This window comes from Dermacentor variabilis, chromosome 3 (genome assembly GCF_050947875.1).
Source record: "Dermacentor variabilis isolate Ectoservices chromosome 3, ASM5094787v1, whole genome shotgun sequence".
In the NCBI taxonomy this organism is placed as follows: Eukaryota; Metazoa; Arthropoda; class Arachnida; order Ixodida; family Ixodidae; genus Dermacentor; species Dermacentor variabilis.
Genome location: NC_134570.1, coordinates 92,323,541 through 92,343,656, shown reverse-complemented (window position 1 = coordinate 92,343,656; position 20,116 = coordinate 92,323,541). Strand labels below are relative to the sequence as shown.

General features: G+C 46.0%; 1 protein-coding gene across 1 annotated transcript in view; it reads left to right on the top strand.

The window, feature by feature from the left end:
* Positions 1 to 3,751: 3,751 nt before the first annotated feature.
* Positions 3,752 to 20,116, top strand: part of LOC142576050 (3-hydroxyanthranilate 3,4-dioxygenase-like) — a 41,605-nt gene continuing 25,240 nt past the window's right edge. Inside the window, exon 1 of the mRNA XM_075685962.1 lies at positions 3,752 to 3,830. The gene's annotated coding sequence lies outside the window, so the exon portion shown is untranslated. The remainder of the gene's footprint in view (positions 3,831 to 20,116) is intronic.

Sequence of the window (20,116 nt, the reverse complement as noted above, 5' to 3'; positions counted from 1 at the left end):
AACGCCTAACGAACGAATCCACAAGAACGTCTGAATCCACAAGCACGAAGATCAGACAAATCCATGTACTTCCCATCGTTCCCACGATCGCTCAACGATTGCAGCGCTAGAGTTCGCCCTAGTAATTATTGTAGGAAACTGTATACCTCTCAGGAAGAAGCGCACTGCAGGACCAGCTGAGAAGAAACATCGTCGTAGTTAAGTGCACAATGCGGACTTTTCGAAACGCTGTGATTGCGATAGCGTGTTTTGGCTGCAACGAAAAGGGGCAAATATCATGGATACTTTCCGTGATTTCTACCCGCGGTCTGCGAGACTGTGAGGTGGCCGCATGTCTTAAGACGGCTGTAATAATTGCCTATTGCGCACTGTTTATCATGAAGCATTTGCAAGTCTTTGTATTAATAATCGCTCGTAACCCTCGCCAAAACAATGATCATTTACCATTTCCTTTAATAATACCGTTCACATAATAAGTGATGATACGCGCTTATGAACTATGCAAGATAGGGAGTAGTAGCGGCTTAACGTTTGCTAAAAAAACGCGCAACGACATTCTAAACGCTCAACATAAATTTATGTTATCCAGTTTTCTTCTTAAATTGCTCGCAGACATGGTGAGCAGTGCGACTACTGTGTGAATAGCCATTGAAACGGTTGCACAAACCATCGTACCCTTATTTCTGAGGCAGACTTGCCCCCAAAAGTTATATTCTGCATACAAATGACAATTAAAAAAAAGAGCGGCACTCAGCACACCAGGAATGTTATTAGTATGCTTAACATCATGAAAAAAAAAACAGTACTCGATTATTTTTTTCCACACATTTCTAAGGACGGTGGCTTCTGACTTGCATTGAATCGGCGTATACCCACTCGTCTATGCACGTACATACAATTTTGGGCCTACGTATACCCTTCAAGATATTGCAGAAAAGCTTGTCGCTGATGAACGAAACATACTTGGCGTTTGATTGTAATCGGGTCTTATGTCCCCATTTTGCTTGACGCCGTAAATGAGAGGCACCGCAGACGCTCGCCTTTTTCTTTTACCTTTTCTTTGTGTGTGTGTGCGTGTGTTCCCTCCGCGATAAAGGTATTCTTGGTCGGAGAGTTTCTCAAAAAAAAGGGCACTGTAATCTACATATTGCCGTTTCCCAATCGATGCTCGCACAGCCGTTCAACATACAGCACGAGCACGACGAGCAATGAGAGCGAGAGAGCGAGAGAGAGATAGACAGGGAGGGAGGGAGGGAGGGAGGGAGGGAGGGAGGGAGGGAGGGAGGCCGCAGCCGCAATGTAAACAAACCACCGACGCCACTTTTTTGTCCAACATAGGGGGCGTTTTCGGTAATGATTTATTGGCATTCCCTTTGGAACGGTGCGGTGGCAAATAGTCACCTGTAGCTTGCTTGAGCTAATCAGGTAAGATATACGTGCTTTTCAGCCTATCATTTGGTCTACATATCCCTGATTTTTTTCTTCTTCTTTAAACTCACATATCAACCTTTACCGTTACCGAAACCTGTAATGGATTCGGTGCTATTAACCTATTCATTGCTTTTTTTTTTTCACGAATACTCTAAAGGTAACTTATCTCGACTGCATCTCACTCGGTGAATACCTTCGCATTCCATTAAGGTGTGCTGAGCCATCTCCGGATTTTCACTGCTGCAGGCACATGCCTCATCCTGCTGCGAATATTTTGCTCCCGTATGTTTTGTCCTTATGCAATCAGCTCTATAGCCTCAAATCTGAAGCTACTGCCCTTTGTGTTATCGTACAGACTTTTCCTTCTAATTTCTTTCTTGCTATTCTTCTAAATATCCATAGCCTTTTTTGTTTTCGTTATTTGCATTTAATTTGCTGTTTCTGTTTCTCATCTTTTTTAAGTGCGAAGTATTTCTTGGCGAACACTTGCAATTTTGACTGTATCTATCTATCTAGCCGCCTACGTCTGGTGCTCTCGTGGTCGTTTCGTTAACTTGGTATGTACCACAATTGGCATATTATGGCAAGAGGGTATGACGGACATAAATGATAGGGCATGACACGAATGTCATGAAATTCGTGTCATGTAGGTCATGAAACAGCCGCCTACGTCTTGGTGCTTTCGTGGTCGTTTCGTTAACTTGGTATGTACCACAATCGGCATAGTAAGGCAAGAGCGTATGACGGACATAAATGATAGGGCATGACATGAATGTCATGACATGCGTGTCACGTAGGTCATGAAACAGCTGCCTACGTCTTGGTGCTCTCGTGGTCGTTTCGTTAACTTGGTATGTACCACAGTTGGCATAGTATGGCAAGAGCGTATGACAGACATGATAGGGCATGACATGAATGTCATGGCATGCGTGTCATGTAGGTCATGAGACAGCCGCCTACATATTGGTGCTCTCATGGTCGTTTCGTTAACTTGTTATGCAAAAAAGAGGTGAGGCGTGCAGACAGGACACAAGAGTAGAGAAGTGGACAACACGAACGCCGCCAACTGAAGGGAGCACCTCTTTTTTTGCATAATGAATCATTACCAATTAGCTCAGCTTTCTGTCGTTCTAAGCTCGTTAACTTGGTAGGCTCCCCGCACACTGCTTCGCATAACATCGATTCCCACAGGGCGTGGGATCTGCCGGCTTATTATTTTTTTGTGACTCCTGCCCTTGTCTGTTTACGCTTTCAATTACCCTGTACTTGGTTGCAACGCAAGGCGCAGCAGGGTCGCCTGGCCGAGGTCGTCTAATCTATTGCGAAATCTGCACGTGACATACGTCATGACTGAGCAGAAACGCCTCGACCTTACGACGCCCACTATCACGGCATTGAATGGGATTGGCGCCATCTCAATTTTCAGATAAGTATATAAATAAGGAACGGCCGCTTGCACTATTGATAACAAACTGCTTGAGATTGCATGACTGTTCACTTAGCTCGATAAGTGGAGGTGGCCTAGGATGCTCTGAAAAGGACCGGAGAGATAACGGGCAGCGACATTATCAGCAGAAAGGCTGCAAGCTCACATGCATGATACATTTGTATAATGCCTCGCCTATACTGACTGACTGACTGATTTCCCGCCAAGAGGCTTCTGTGGCTATGGCATTGTGCTGCTGTGCACTAAGTAGCGGGATCAGTTCCTGGCTGCCGCATTCTCATGAAAGCGGAATGCAAATCTGCTCGTTTAGCATGCAGCTGGGTTCCCCTCAAGGAACCCCAAGTGGCCAAAACCAATCAGTGACACGGTGTATTCAGTCCGTCGCCACAGCTTTGGGGCATTAAACTTCACACATGAAATTCATCCATCCATCCAAGCTTTCATCCTTACATTCATGCATTCACTCACATACCTATTGACAGACACTTGCATCCATCAGCCACCGCAAAGCAAACCATATCTATAGCGTATTGAAGGGCGGCCCAGCAAAAACGGCTTAAACTTTCCCGCAATGTACACGCCGCAATAACTCACATATTTTCCGAGAAAGAAGACACAAACTCAAAAGCGCTAAAGAATACGTAACAGCAACATGTATGCTATTGGTGTTCACCTTCCGGGAACGACAGATATATACTTCGAACAATGATGGTGATATCAGCTCCCGCGCCTATCAGATATGCTGAAGTGACTCCTGAAGGATACGCGAATAGCTTTTGTACCTCACTACGTGCGTCACAATACAAACGACGCTTTTCTTTTTCAATGTCAAGGTCGCGCGATAAGCTCACGGGTACATCCTGGACACATGCTCACTTCGTACCCCCATAAGCGCGCCACGGGCATGCAGCTGAAGTACATTATATGGGAGTGCTCGGAAACCTCGTAGCCGGTAAGCGCTCCTCACAGTCGGTATACTAGCGACACATGGTTCAATCTCTCTAAACAAGTGTTAACTGAAACTATAATGGTTCGTCAAAAGCGCAGCAGTTTGGGCGAGTTGGTATGTCATGACTTTTTCATGCTTGTAGCGCAGCTCAGAACGAGCAAAAAGGAAGGTGGAAGGTTCCTTCTCATTATCCCTTCCACCTTCCTTTTTGCTCGTTCTGAGCTGCGCTACAAACGTAAAAAAGTCATGATATATTGGTTCGTCCTATCTGTCTTGCATTTGTCTCGGCTGTTTAAAGCCTTCATGACGTTCGGTTTTTAATATCGAAGCTTTCTTCGCCTCTTCCTTCGACTTTATCACTGCTGCCTGGAACACCGCGTCGGAGAGTGTTCAGAGCGTGTGTACATGACAGGAGCGCGGCAGAGAGGAAAGGTGACGAAAGAAACTCGTTTGAACCTTTTCATCGCGTCGAATGTGCACAGTACCCTCTGGAGCTCCCTGGGCGTCGCCAAATTAGCTTCTTGACAGCTGGAACTATCCGTGACTCCCGCAAAAGCATTGTAGAAATTGCAGCGCTTACCTTTCTACTAACATACAAATCCAGACGGAAGCTAGGTAGAATGCGATAGAGGAGGCAGAGAATGGGTAGAACCGACGCAGTCGCGAAACGAGTGAATAACAGCCTTGTCACTGTCCCACTTCCAAAACGGGGAAGTGGGGAAACAGGGAGTAGATAGGGAAAAGGTGACGTGAGAAGGCGAGGAAACGCTACTACTACAGACACGACAGTGGTTGCCGGCAAACGGGATAAATTGAAATTTAAGGTATGATACGGTACGTTTGTGCTACTTCTGAAAAATAAACACCATGCACATTTGTCAAACGGACAACTTACGCAGGACGTGCAGAAGCAGAGACGCATTAAAGCGCGCCGTAGGGTATGGGCGACGCTACGGCAGCGGTGGCACGTCAATCAAACCAATACTTATGCGCCCGCCAAGGCTATGGCATTGCTCGAGGTCGCGGGTTTGATCTCGACCGCGGCAGCCGCATTTTCGACGGGGGCGAAATAAAAACCTCTCGAGCACTTAGATTTAGGGACACGTTAATGAACACCACGGTGTCAAAATTAACCCGGAGTCCGCCACTACGGCGCGCCTCATAACCTGATTGTGGTTCTGGCGCGTACAGCCCCATAATTTAATAAAAGTTTAACACTTCTGCCACGATGTGATGTGCCATGTGAGGCAGTGAATATGCTCAACCCCCTCAGAGGTTATGAAGTGTGGCTCACAACAATGCCTCGAGAAAACACCTCTCTCTGTGTGTTCTGTGTACTATGCAGACAAACCGCAGTGGTGCACGGAGGATAACGTTCACCATATCAACTCACCAGTCTCGTATTGCACTAAACGCTGAATAAATGTAACATTCGCTGTCAACATCACCGCCAATAATTGTCAACCAAAGCAAACAACACAGAAAGCTTCGCTTACATCGATTCCTAGAGTGCATGGTGCCGACATAATTTTTCATTCCTATTGTTTGTTTTGTCTCTCGAGTGCACATGACAATATACATGTTCCTTTACTGTAACGCCTGCTCCTATGTTACGTGATTATACTTACGTTGTCTTCGATATAATTCGGTCGCGTTGCGAACAATAGTGCGTGTTCTAACAAACTCGCTGCCTGTCATTGTAGTTGTGCTCGCTATTGCGTGCTTAAGGGTGGAGGTTTTTAAAGCCAAGTTTCCTTTGCCTCTTCTTTCGACTTTTCTTCTGACGCTGCTACTGCTGTCTTGCACTCCACGTCGGGAGGTTCTTCAGAGCGTGCAAATACCTGGCAGTAGCGTGGCAGAGAGGAAGGACGACGCGAGAGACTCGTTTGGACCTTTGCACCGCTTCGAATGTGCACAATGCCCTCTGGAACTCCTTAGGCGTCGCCACAATACCTTGTTACCTAGGTGTGTGCAGCGCAACCCGGACGAAGAAAAAAGGAAGTATACGATACGTCTGCTTCTACTTGTCCTTCATCCGGGTTGCGCTACTCGCCCCTAGGAACATGTTCAGTTACGAACTCGCCCAGCTTGCTGTGTTAATAATAGCTAGCTTCTTGACAGCTGCATTAATCTGTGACACCCCGCAAAAGCATTGTAGAAACTGCAGCGCTTGCCTTTCTACTAACGCGCAACCGTGTGTTATATAGTATATAGAATGCTAGAGAGGAAGTGGAGAGAGGAAGCAGATGATGGTTAGAACCAACGCAGCCACGAAACTAGCGAATAACAGCGTTGGAACTCTTCGCTCGCAACTCGCATACATGAGGGCAGGGCGGGAGAGGGGAAAGGCGACGTGAGAAGGCGAGGAAACGCTACTTCTACGGTGCCTGGATGCGCGTGACCCCCAGGCACCCTAGCTACTACTAGACACGACAGCGGTTGTGGACAAACTGGATAAACTTAAGTCCAATGTACAGCGCCGTACGTTTCTGCTATTTCTGAAAAACATAAACACCATGCAAATTTGTCAAGCGGACAACTAACGCACTGCGTGCAGACTCAATGCCTCACTAAGCGCCGTAGCGTCTAGGTGACATCGTAGAACCACCGCAGAATCTAGGCGTCGCAATTCAATTCAAAACTTCTGTGCCCGCCGTGGTAGCTTTGCGGCTATGGCATTGCTCGAGGTGGCGGGTTCGACCCCGATCGTGGCAACCACATTTCGACGGGGGCGAAATACGAAAACGCTCGTGCACTTAGGTATAGGTGCTCATTAAAGAACATCAAGGGGTCAAAATTAATCCGCAGTTTTCCTCTACGGCTTGTCTCACAATCCGATTGTGGTTTTGGCACGCACAGACCCATAATACAAGTAAAGTTTAACACTTCTGTCACGATGCGCCGTGTGAGGCAACGACAATGCTAACTTTCTAGCAGGTTATGAACAATGGCGCATAACAACGCCACAAGCAAACACTTCTCGCTGTGTGTTCTCTATACCACGTATAGACAAAAAGAAGTGGCGCACGCTAGGTCACACTTACCATCAACTCACCAGTCTCGTATTGCACTGAACGCCGAAGAAATCTAACATTTGCCGTCAACATCACCATATTATCGTCGATTAAAGCAAACAGCACAGAAAGCTTCACTTCAGTCGATTCCCGCAGTACGTGGGATCCGCATTATTTCGTTTCTGGTGCGAAAGCACCTAATGGCCCATTGGGCGATAAAGCCGGCGGCTTTAGCAGGGAAACGGCACCTAAATACCCAACGCGTGCGACGCCATGTCGCGTCGCGTGCGCGCCTCGACGGAGCAGAGCCAACACCACCAAGATAGCGCAAGACCTGTTTACTCCGATCTATGACGTCACGCTACCTGGCCTGAAATTTCCATTGACAACGCTGGCGTGACGACAGCGTTGACGTCAAAGTCACTGTTGCCTACTCGCGAGCATCCCCATTAGATTCTATGGCAGTCGGGCCAGGTAGCACGACGTCATGTATCGGAGTGAAAAGGCCTTGTGCTATCTAGGTGGTGCTGGCAGAGCGGGCGTAAAGGTGCACTTGCTGCCACGCCAGGTGTTTCGTGAGGGTAGAGGGTATCGCCGCGAAGCCACGTCAACCTCGCTCTCGCACACCTGTGCTATCCGCGCGTTGCTCGTCCGCGCAAGCTCTCGCCTGCGTTCTAACTTCGCCTCGATAATCGCTACAACGAAATTTATGTATAAAGAAAGACTATGTATTCGAGAGCGAAAACGTTGACGGTAGTGAGTCTCGAACCTACGACCCAAGCTCGTGAGCAGAGTGTCTTACCCACTGGGCTAAACCATTGACCAAGCGTCACAACCGCGGGCTTGCCCGCGAGGAGTTCATAGCTCCAAAGGCCGCTCAGCGGCGTTCAATTGGACATTAATGCTTTCGCATTCACAACTCACATATAGGTGTCCTCGGATTTTCTTTTTATGAAGTATTGAAGCACCTTTGCTATGAGATTTTGTACAATCGCGAGGATTTCTGCATTCTTATTTATATCTTCATTACATATTTTCTGGTTTGTTCTTTTAGTATTTTATTATCTTTTCGTTCTTTCATGGCCTTTTGACTACCCTTACTCGGAATGTGGTGGTTATTACTGATGCAAACCTACCAACTTGCAAACTTCAAAATTCAAAACATCCGGTAGACATGACAAAGCGAGGGGTGGAGTGATCGCATCCGTTTTATTGAAGTTTGCACTGAGCAGACATTTTGCAGGATAAGTACGCACTTCATTATTTATGACTTATTAAAAAACTGGAAACAAGAAACAACAATAGAAACTGAAAAGCGACCGACTGTTTTTTTTACTCACAGTGTCATCATCAGCGACATTGAGGCTGCCAACTTGGCCTGCTTCAGGAACTTGTATGAATAAACATGCTCGGAGCATGCATCCCTCTAGTATATGGCGTTATCTGTTGCCACAAAAGAGCGACAAAAGTAAAATTTTACCAGCAAAATTTATATATTGTATGCATTATTCTTTTTTTTTTTCAATCTTGCGCAGCCCGCCCATTTCGACATCCTCAAAATTTTTCGCGCACGGAAACTATTTTTTGGTAAAACTCCACGCAGCAATCGTAAAGTCATAACGCGAGCGAAAAATTGGTAAAGTTTACGAAACATTTGTAAGGAGAGAGAGAGAAAGATAACGGAGGGTTTGTAAGTATGCTGATGGGTGCTCAAACGTGGCCAGATTTGAAGGGAATGGAAACGACTGCCACCACCCCTTACGTCCCCGTTATATGTGACGAGTGATTGTGTTCCTGTGACTGCGACGAATCGAATAGCCATTGCTTCTCGATTTGTATTTGATAATTCACTGTTCGCCGCCGTCGAATATTCGTTTCTGCGGGAATACAATAGATGGCACTCCTTCCAAGTCTACAGGGAGAAAGATCAACGCAAGTGATCACTCTTCCAGATGATTGTGCTGCTGGAGAGTCGAGTCGCTGCATGCGTAGAGGCACCAGTTGCTCTTGAGCGAACCTCCCGACACAGGTAACCACTGCTCAGTGATTCAATAAGGAATTCTTGCCTTTATAACACTTACAAATTTGTTGCCTCGATTCGGGCAAATCGATTTATTACTTAGCCAGAATCGCCGTGTTTTCGTCCCTTTAAATTAATCTGCAGTGCTGTAGTTTCTTCAACGAACACAGCACACACACACACACTTGCGAGCATTTGGTGTCGTGCATTCTTGTTTGTTTCGTCACTGTATAAATGCCGCGTTACACCAGACACTATCACGTACGTATTTTTTTTTATTTATGCAATACTGCGGACTGATGGTCCAAGCAGGGTGGTCGATACAAATACAAAAGAAATACAACAGAAACAGCTACGGGAAAAAGCAACAATAATACAGGCTCAGAAAGGTTATTTCACAGTTGGATCACTTGCTTTGATACGGCAGTTCCATTCACTAATGGTTCTCGGGAAGTAAGAAAACTTAAATAGGTCTGTGCGAGCAAAATATGGGGTTAGAGCGTTTTCATTGTGGTGTCGGGTGGGCCTGCTAGTTAAGGGTGACAAATATGTTGACGCATCTAGCGCTAGTTTGTTTTTCAAGAGTTTGGGAAGAAATTCGAATCTAAATTTTTGCCTTCGTGCCTGCAATAGGGGAATGCCATTTGCTTGCAAAAAAATCGGAAGGTGAGTCTAGCGCTGAAAATTTATTGAAAATAAATCTTACGGCCTTTGTCTGACTATACATTCAAGACAATCAATGTTGCGCTTAGTATGAGAATCCCATATAATGCACGCATATTCCAGTCTTGGCCGTACAAGAGCAGCATAGCAGAGCAGCTTAACATTAGTGGGAGCAGTTTTAAGTTTAAGGGCACAAAGCTTGCGGAAGGCGGATGAAAAAACACTATCAATATGAAGATTCCAAGACAGGTTTGAAGTGAGTGTTACACCGAAATATTTATAGCAGCTTACTTCTTGTAATGATGAAGGCCCTAATATGTAGGTATATGACAGCGGATTTTTTGGGCGTGTTACTGGAAGGCAGACACATTTGCTCGTGTTAAGGATCACTCCTCATTTTACGTACCATTGATGTATATTGTCCAGGCTAGCGTTGAGATCGTTGTAACCGTTAGTGGAACTAATTTACTTAAACAAAACACAATCATCAGCAAACAATCTTATCTCTACACAAAGGCGAACAACATCAACAATATCATTAATATACAATATAAAGAGCAAGGAGCCTAACACGTCAACTATTACCCATTTGCGAGCTACACCTTTGACCGAATTTCTATCTGTGAACGGCATTACATTTATCAAATTAATGTAAACATACGTTTTCTTACCAAACGCACTGCAGACAACCATTATATTTCACGTTGTTTAGACACATGAAAAAAAAATGGAGGACGCTTAAGCTTCGCCTTCAAGAGTGGAACGCGACAGCGTTCCCGTCGACCCGCCAAGGGGTGTAAGACAATGGGCTACGGCGCAGCGACTACGCGCCCCGCATCGGACGCGGTGAGCGTCGAGCAACGCAGCGTTCGGCGCGACAACGAAATGTGCGCCTGAGCAAGCGACGCACGCCTGAGCCCTAGAAACAGCTAGTTTCTAAGGCAACACCACGTTCACTAGAGGCGCTTTTGTACCGCTTTGAAGCATCTAACTCGTGGCTCAGTTATAAAGAAAAAAAAAAAAAAAAACTCGTGGCTCAGTGGTAACGTCTCTGTCTCACACTCCGGAGACCCTGGTTCGATTCCCACCCAGCCCATCTTGCAAGTTGTTTTTTATTCATGAAGTGCCTGCTGGGATTTATCGCTCACGGCCAACGCCGACACCGACGACACCGGCTTTTCTGCGACACGAGCTCCTTAACGCTGTCGCGTTAAAAATCTGCGACACCGGCGCCGAAATGTTCAAGAACTGCGGTAGTGCGGCACACGCACTTAATCCAAGCTCCACCGCGCTGGCATCTGACGATAGCACATTCGCATGGGACCTAAAAATAATTTTTAACGCTGAGCAGCGTATTTACTACAATACTCGTTCGTCTATGGCAGACAACCCTTCCTTTGATAAAAGGCACTGCACGCTTAACACCAAGGTCCAAAACGCGAACTCCCATTTTATTTTCTTGGCACTGCAGCGTATGTCGGAGAATGATATCTTTTTTTCTTGTCGTAGAATGCCCCACTTTGTTTTCTACGCGCATCATGAATGAGGCCATTTCTGTCTTGCGGCAAATCACAGGTGGCGTTGTATGGTCATAGAATGGCTTTGTCGCAGCTCTTCGTACCGCAGTTGAATATGCTGAAAAAGAACCATCTTGCAAAGGCGCAATATTTTCCGGCTCCAAATTAATCCTTGAATGCGCGCGAAGTTTGCCACGTGGAAATTATGACCAATTTATGCCCCAAACCAATGAAATTTGCCATTGCGTTGGTGTTAGAGTACATGGTGTAATCTGTCAGAGGCGCTGCCGGGACATTGTGGCATCGTTGGTAAACACGTCACTGATGGCGCCACTGGAGCACCGACGCTCTTCATACTTTTATCAAGAGTAGACACCCTGCAATAGAGCTTGGCCATCTCGGGCGTGACATCACGTTGAATCTCTGGAATACTCAGTAGAACTCCAACCACCGATCCACTGTCACAACTGCAGTTATACCAACAAATCTTTCACGACACTCCGGAACACTGCTGTGCCAGCTGCGGGTCGGAGTAGCCTTCACTAACTTGTGCAGCTATCACATTGGAATGGCTCACTCACCCATAATTGCACTAAGTGCAGATGTGAAGAAACCATCGATCATCTCCTGTGCAACTGTACCCGCTTCGATAAACAACGCCAGACTCTGCAGTGTGCCTTATTAGATTTGGAGTCGGGCATGTAGGAAGATCGGAGGAACTTGGGGCGACAGGACTAGGCGAGCAGGATTTATTTACAGTATTTACAGTTAAAACAAGACATACATCGACAGTCTAGCGTGACTCCCAAATGCAGCCCGCAAGACGAAGCATACAGCAATCGAGCGCACGACTCACGAGTACATTTCGAGCACAGAGCACGACGACGAGCACGACGCTAGCAGCCGACAGCTGCTTATAACCACTCTGTTCGACGTCATCGTTCGACGTCATCGTAGAAAGTCCTCGTGGTCGCCTTTAAGGGGATATGGGTTTTACACACGCACATGCCGCACAGGTTTCAGTGCTCCCTCCGAGGGCAGACGACCTCTGCAGCGCAGTCGTCGTGGTATCCATTGTCCCGCGTCCCCGTAGTCAGGTGGTCACGCCCGACCCCAGCCGGCGCCTCTAAATTCCAGAGCGGACCTCGCACAGCGGCCTCCGCCGCTGCACATTGTCTGGTCTCGAAAAGCGCATGGGGACGTTCCGCCAACTACCTCCCCTCGAGAACTCCCCTGAGCTGACCCCTCGCCGCGTGGTTGCTGGTTATCCGCAGTTCTCTGGAGTGTGCCACCACCCCGGTTGGATCGAAGCACCTGCAGCGGGCTGAAATAGCTGCAGGCCGATCCTAACAGCCTTGAATAGACTGCACGATAGGCCTTTTACAGAAGCAAAGGTCTTGGGCGCCTGAATTCACATCTTGTCATGCCAGAAAGCCACACGAGCGCTTCTACAGTACACAAAGGCGACGGACTTGAGTGCTCCACTACAGATACCTTGCACCTTGCTTAGTTCATCTGAATGGTCTAGACTATAATGCCTTCTCTCTCTCTCTCTTTCGCTTCCCCATCCTCCTTCCCACGTGTATTGTAATAAGCTAAAGAAATCTGTTAAACTTATCTGCCTTCCTTCCTTCCCTCTTTCTGAAGCCGGTAGTACCCTCTCTTTTGCAGTTCACAAGCTAACTGCTGAAAATCAGCTTCAGTGAGGACTAGACGTTATCACAAGTTTTCGTTACAAACGGGGACTCCAAATTTGCCCCCCCCCCCCAGTCCCCCAAAAGAAAGGACAAGTATGTAGTGGTTCTCAAAACGTACAAGCTACAGAAAGCAGCAATTTATTCGAGATAACACTCAACTCTTCATTCGAAACACGAGCTTTCAGCGCAAAGACGACATCAAGGTTCAAGAGGTATTGTACACCACCAAAACTCCTATAGTCCACCCAGTGGATCGACAAAATACTGCACACAACCAAACAAACAACACGGGTGCTGTGAAAACTGACGATCATACCTGCGGCCAGCCCGAAGATAAAATTAAGAGTCTCGCACAAGCGCTGGTTTCCTCAAGGTTCTACGGCCTCTAAGACCTCTAAAGATGACCTTTTCTGCGGACAACGCCAACCCAGCTCCACAAAACTGAGAGCATGAACAAAACATCCGTTCGCATAGTAACAGGGCTGCCGATTTTATAAGTCGAACCCAGCGTACACCAACCGACCTCCAGATTAGCAGCCGAAAGACGCCGTTCTTTATGTTACCCGCTATCTATAGTATAAACTGCGCGCGATGAGGGGTGCAGAATTTCGGTTTATAGATTCTTGAGCTGGAGCTGAAAACATTACAATAAAAGGCAAGTGCCGCCAGCAAGGCTTCTTACTATGGCTTGGTGGTCGTTAAAATTATGAATGCGCTAACAATATGGCAAGGAAAAATTGGAGATAATAACCGAGAAAGCTTATGAGGACTTGTAAAGAGGCAAGTACGTACCGCACCTTTACAAATGCGGCTCCGTTAGCAAATGCGCATCATTACCATTGCTGCGAAGATATTTGGCATTTGCGTCCCGCGAGCGAAACTGCTCACATTGTCGGTGCTGCTTTATGACAGACGGCGCCCAGGACAATAGCAGACAATAGTTTATTGAACGCTAATACTGGATTCATACTCTATTTACACCACATAGCCCACCCACCGAGCATACATAATTAGCATGTTACAAAAATGTATCACAAGAAACCCGTAATATGAACCAGCAGCGAAAAATGCCTGCGCGCTCGTGAGAGACATCTGAAGGATAGGTGGGGGGTCAACGGAAGAGAAGGTTCGGCATGCTGCTGCAGGTCTGATACGCTAGAAGAGACCAAAGAACGAGAGAAAAGACAAAAACAAAACGCACGCGCATCCACTCGCACAAGAACTCGGAAAGAGGTAGCAATGAGCACCATGAAACGAGCGAGTCGGAAAGTGGAGCTTTATGTCGCCGTCAAAAAAACCAAGGCCATGTCTGTCCTTTTGAGCTGCACCACGTGCTGCTCACTTCGTCGAACCATAGGCAGCATGCAGTGAGCGACGAACGATAAACGTTTAATCTATATATGCAGGTTAATTACAGCCTTCATAGAAAGTTGCTCATTCAAGTGTTCCAGAGTGTCATATAGCACTGCCGTTATCTGCAAACGTTTCCCAGAGTCCTAAATAAACCGCACAAGACACCAGCTACCAGTTAGTCGAAAATAGTATTAATGTCAGTTGCAACGTGCGGCGAAACTTTCACATTCCTGGCTCAATTAAAAGCGTCGCAAATAATCACTGATCCCACGTTTCCCCCCCAATACTTTCGTGCGTGATACGAGGTTCGTATAGTGAGTAGCTTTCTCCCATCCCCAGCTTAGGGTAGCAAACCGGAGACTGATATCTGGTTAACCTCCCTTCATTTCCTCTTTATTTCTCTCTCTCCTGTGTAGTCGATAATATATATATATATATATATATATATATATATATATGTGTGTGTGTGTGTGTGTGTGTGTGTGTGTGTGTGTGTGTGTGTGTGTGTGTGTGTGTGTGTGTGTGTGTGTGTGTGTGTGTGTGTGTGTGTGTGTGTGTGTGTGTGTGTGTGTGTTGAAAACATTCGGGGTGTTGCGGTTAACTATGAACTCTGCAATTAACTTACGCGTGCAAGTGCTCCAAGGCATTTCGAGCGTGTTTTAAGAGCGGAGCCATATTTAAGCCCGCTGCCCTGGCATAACAACGAATGCCGCTGACACCAAAATCGACGGAACATGGGTTTAACGCTATATGGCAAATGTGTGCGAAAAGTTAAACGTGCGTGGATAAAATAAAGCGTCTGAAAAAAAAAAAGATTAAGCAAATGTTCGCAAGTGTCATATACCGCCGTTATAACCTCTGCTTCGAGATGTCTCGAGATACGTATGCGTTATACGCCTGTTTTATATTTGGTGGTGACGAAAATCATGTTCAGTAGAATGTGTGACGAAACTTTAGCGTTCATAGCTTTATTAGAAGCATTGTAATATAAATGCTGAACCATATGGTTCTCTGTCTCTTATATGGTGCATTATACGCGATTCGTACGCTTTAGCTTTCTCCAGTGCTCCCAGTGAACAAAACAAGGCACCTCGTACACATTTTTTTTCTTTAATGAGGAGCAGGTTCTGAGTAATATGTAGGCGCCGTGTGTGGGCTAAAAATAGCCTTAGGAGTAAATTACGCATGCAAGCCATCCGGAGCGTTATAACAATCTTTTACGAACAATGCAGAATTTACCCGGCTGCTCTGGGAAAGGTATGAACGCAACCGAGATCAGATTTAGCGAAAAATTGGTGGGAGGGGAGGAGACCATGGCCAATGTTCTGGCGAAATCAATGTGTGTGTATGAATTACCGGCCTCGAAAAAATTCCTTTGCAAGTCCTCGAAAACTTTATGTGCAGGCAAGGTTTCAAACCGGCCAGTCATATATGGATAACGCTCTAAACTATATGATTTAATTACAGGTAACTGAAATTCTTCCTGCAACTGCTCGAGAGAAAACACTTCACTGGAAATAGGTTGTTGTCTACCTGCAAGGGCGCATAAGTCAGCTATCATTTTTGTTATTGCGATAATAATTATACGGACACTCCAGGAGCATTCTCGCAGTCGGTGGCGCCGTCGCCGGGATGCCCCCCTCCCCCCCCCCCCCCATGTACCCATGTAGTACCCTCGTAAGGAGGGCCTTCGAGGGTACCTTTAATGAATGAATGAATTTTAAGTGTGACAATGCTAAGGCTTCGGGCCGCATGCTATGGGCGCGAGTAAAAGCACGCAAGAGTGAGCGGAGGACGGTGGCTCGATCTCGCGCGCGCAAGGGATGAAGACGGGGAGGAAGCACGCCGTCTTTCATCGCGCGCAAATCAGTAGGGGGGGGGGGGGGGGGTCTACTCCGCCGGCGTCTGCGTATGGCACGGCTAAGCGCGTAGGCGCGGGCCCTATCTCGAAAGCGCTCTGCGATGGGTACTGAGTCTAGGCGCACCGCGGGCTGATGGTTCGCGCGTGCTGTTTTCGCCGCTTAGTTCGCATTGAAGCGAGACGCCGCACGAAGGGTAATTTGCTCGCTGTCGCTGCCGCTCTTCCTCACGCCAGCATTTTGACAGCGAATGTACGCGGTCTTCGAGAGAGACGGGTTCATGTTTGTCTGTGCGCGCGTGGCACCATGCTTGTCAATTTAAGTTAGTATAAGGGAATGCTTACAAGCTTTACTGCCGATAAAACTACTATCCTTACTCCGTACAGCTCTCTAATAATTTGCTATCGCAACCGATGCTTCGCCCTTCGGGAAAAACCACGGCATTTTTTTTTCTCTTGAATTCAGTTACGAAATTTATCCTTTAGAACAATCCTATAATGTTATGATGTGAACCGTTTTCTTCATTAATAACTTACGTGTCACGTTTTTGACGAACCCTCAGGGTCATTCGTCTGTGTTCGCCGTAAACGTCCCTTATCAATTGTTGTGCGAACCACTACACTTGCATACTATATTGCCACTTGCTTCCTCTGCTGGCGATTGTATTGAACATAATGTGCGGTAAACCCAACATTACTGGAAGAACTACAATGTTTTGGAATACGTTCTTGTTTTCAAGGTTACATAATTAAATACCATATAAAAAAAGAAATTACGATTTTCATAACATATACACACGTATCAAATTATGTCATAGTATGATCATATTAGAAAGAAATTATTCGTTTGTTCTGGGAGCAAGAGAAATCACACAATTAGCGCGGCAGCGGTAAACAAACAAAAGAAAGAAAGCTAATGTAATTTACGAAGCACTTAACAGCAGTCAGTCATAATTCGTGACTAAATGGATGAAAATGTGATTAAACAAACGTTAGTTAGTGATTATACATCAGCGCATTAAATTAATAATCGGAGATTGCTGACCAAATTCTGGCGTCCGCCGACACGAGCAAGGTGTCGCCGAAAAAGTGATCTCTTTCTAGTGATACACGCTTTTTTTTTCTTTTTTTCTTTTTGCTTAAGACCATTCGCTGGAACACTCGGTACATATACTCGTATACGGTCAGCACTTTCTCGTGGCTATCTCAGAGGCGTGTCGTTAAGGCGAGACTATCAGTGCGCGGCTAGACGAACAGGCCTCCCACCGTGAGCAAATTATGATGCGAGCCATCCGCTTATCTAAACGACGTCCCAACTTTTTGCCGGGTGACCCTGATGACTTGCAATCGAAAAGAAGCTTTGAGGAAGCTTTATCACGGGCGCTGCTCTCATCTAAACGCGCGGAACGGCAAAAATTTTTCTCGGCAACCAATGCGCCAAATTTGGTCCAGGTTAGTTGCATTAAAAGAAAAAATAAATACGCGAAAGTATCGCCATAAAGGCGAAGCAATGAATGCGATAGCAACGTGTTAGAATATTACACGAAGTGTAAGACTCGTACGGCTGTATAGTGGCAGTATGAAATTAAGTAAACGTACGCCGACTAAGTAAAAAAGAAAGCGAGCTGTTGTGGTAGGTGTACACTTTTTGAATCCTGCCACATCGGACAATTTATGTTTATTGAATAAAGATCTTTCTTAGCGAATTTACCTCCACGTTTCCGTATCGGGTATGTTTCAAATCTCCTTCTTGGGTCAATCTCGGAGGTGGTGCGCAGCCGCGCCAATAAGATTGCATCTTTTCTTCAGATTGGAACTCTTTCGAACGTTCAATATTTAAGTCTGATAAGACTTAAGATAAAAGGCACGCGCTGTCGATGTTTTGTTGCATGATATATTTTTGCGGTTGGCATTCTCAAAATTCTGAGGAATAATTTTGTCAAGAATGTAAGACTTGGTATGAGAAACTTATAGTGATAGAATATCGGGACAATAATACCCGCACATAGCCCATACTACACAGCATGGCATATAGAATACATATACCTAAACATATGCGGAACCTCACAGCAACGCCGATGGTAGAAATTCGCTTGGTGTGTCCACATAATTGCTATTGCAATAAAAGTTACATTCTACAGTGACTGTTAGAAGCAGATTCTTCGTTCTGGCCGTTAATGTATTTCAGAATTGCAAAATCTCGAAAAACGAAACTATAGAGTAATTCAAGGATGAAAAACTATATCAAATTTTTTCAAACTGAACCTAATGATAAATCCAAAGCGGATAAAATTGATGTGTTGTAAAGCGCTCTGAAATATACAACTAGTTTGTGAGCAGAACTCTTGAAAAACTCTGGTACACATTGTAAGAGATTCACGTAAGCTGTAAACTGATAAATCAAATTTGTCCCGCTTAGATGCTCTGACGGATACAGTTTCGAGAACTCCGATATCTGTCTTTGCTACAAGGATACACATTTGTAAGCTTCGTGATTCTGTTCTTTTTTATGATGCCAGTTTTCGGCTAAAAGGAGGAAAAGAGATAGGTAGAAGGCAGGGAGATTAACCAGAATAACGTCCGGTTGGCTACCCTATACCGGGGGAATGGGAAAGGGGGAAAACAAAGATAACGGGGAGAGAGGAGGGAAGGATAGAAGGAAATTGCCGTGAGTTCGCAGACGTGTGTGGTCTTACAGAAATTGCATTAATAGTCACAGTTGGTCGCACAAGCCCGTCGTCCTTAAGAAGCACAACAGCGCCTTCACCGTTTTATGGGCCGACGGGCGACGGGGGCGGCGTTCCAGCAGCACCTGCACAGAAAGCGGCCGATTGTCCAGTTATTGGAATGCTTTGGCAAGTTCTTGTCTCTCTGGGGTGTATCGTGGACAGTGGCACAGCAGGTGGTCGTTGTTTTCTTCGGTGCCACAGACCTGGCATGCTGCACTGTCAGTTACTCCAATTAATATAGAGTATGTCTTTGTGAAGGCAACTCCTAACCAAAGGCGACAGAGAAGCGTAGCTTCACGTCGAGGAAGTGCGAGTGGAGGTCGGGGTTGCAGGGAGGGGTTTAGTCGATGCAGTCGTGTAAGTCCTAAGTTTGGCGAGTTCCACTCGGTCGGTGTGAGACTGCGTGCCAGGTGTCGAAGCTGTCTTGCGGCGTCTGTCCTCGAAAGCGGAATTGGAACGCTGTGCTCTTCTTGATGTGCTGTGCGAGCAGCGTTATCGGCGGAGTCATTGCCACTGATTCCACAATGGCCAGGTACTCATTGAAAAGCGACATCGTGACCTTTTTTGTGGGACGTGATGGTAAAGTTTCGCGATTTCGTATGTCAATTTGTCATGGCATCCGTGTCGGAGAACTGACTGCGTCCACTGTAATGCCAGTTTTGAATCGCAGTACACAGCCCATTTTCTATGTATTTCAGAATCAATGATTTCCAGTGCTCGACGCAGGGCCGTTAGTTCTGCCGCAGTTGAGGTCGTGACATGCGATGTCTTGAACTGCAGTGTCATTCCTCGCGTTGGTTTAACCACGGCACCACCAGAACATTTTAAAACCATTCAAGCCCTCGATAAAGAGTACACTTCACACAGTAACTTGAATGTAACCGTCTCTCTTAATTGAATCAAATTTGAATCATAATGGTCCAGGTATTGTTGTATAAAAATATTTCTGCGTTTCACGTGTGTTTGAATAGGCGGCATCGGAGTTTGCCCCAAGCTAATGCTTCCTCTTAACTGTGACCCATCTTTCCAGTCCTCCATCCAAAATGAATAGAACACTTCGCCCTCTGCTGTAATAATTATTGTCTTTTTACGTTTCTAACTATTTAGCTCGAGGTCCCTCCCTACAGCTCTAGATCTCGGGACCTCCTCCTGCATATTCTTCATTCCATAATGTATCTATTTGCAAGGTTAAATAAATAAATTGACATTGAAAGCAGCCCTATGGAAAGCTTTACTATTTAAACCTGACGTATTTAAAAATAAACGCAGTAAATCGCTATAGACGTTTGTTCAGTTTAAAACATCTAGTCAAAAAAGATTTGCGTTGCATCGACGCGAAGGTATACCCTCCGTCGAATAATACGCTGTACCGGCCACCACGTGGAAACAGAAACTTCTAGAACTGTCAGCCACCGTCATGCAATACACATCGTGCCCG